Source organism: Buceros rhinoceros, unplaced genomic scaffold (assembly GCF_000710305.1).
Source record: "Buceros rhinoceros silvestris isolate BGI_N320 unplaced genomic scaffold, ASM71030v1 scaffold19169, whole genome shotgun sequence".
NCBI classification, from domain to species: Eukaryota; Metazoa; Chordata; class Aves; order Bucerotiformes; family Bucerotidae; genus Buceros; species Buceros rhinoceros.
In genome coordinates, this window is record NW_010433524.1 from 15226 (window position 1) to 15895 (window position 670).

Here is a 670-nt window from a genome sequence, read left to right on the forward strand (position 1 = left end):
TGAGCTCAGATTCACGAGGACCGGCTCACCAGGATTGCAAGGCACTGGGGTATGTGGCACTGCCTCTGCTACTGCAAGACTTGGTGGCATCTCTGCCTGAGATACCGAGGCACTGGACCAGTGATGGGCCTTGATTGTTCCCGGTTGAAATCCTTGCTGGGAAAAGCTGCAGGCCTCCCTCTGCCCAGTGCTGATAATAGGCTCTGGCTTTCCCTGGTGGTTATGGCCAGCATTAGCACAGGGGTTCCCCACTCTGCTTGGTGGGGAGGGGGCCAGGTCTGTCTGTTCCGGCTGCTGTGGGTGCTCCTCCAGTCCCACCTGGATCTGCAGGGTTTGGGGGTGTGGGGTGTCAAGCGTGGGGTCTGACCTGCCCTCTGCCTGCCCCACACCTGGACCAGTCCTTAGGGTCCCACTTCAGGTTGGTGTGTCCATGGATCACACCAAGTTTTGCCCAATGTTGGGGGCTGGGATAAGCCACCAACCCTCCTTTCAGTTCTTCTTCACCTTCCAGCCCAAACCCAGGTCTTTGAACTCCAATGTGGGGAAGGGGTGGCTGAAAATCACAGGCCAGTACAACCAGCACAGTCAGCGCATTCCTCAGCTGTGCCCACCTCAGCTCACCGTGTCACTGGTGCCAGGGCAGGAGCTTCTGCCCCAGGCGAGCAGGGCT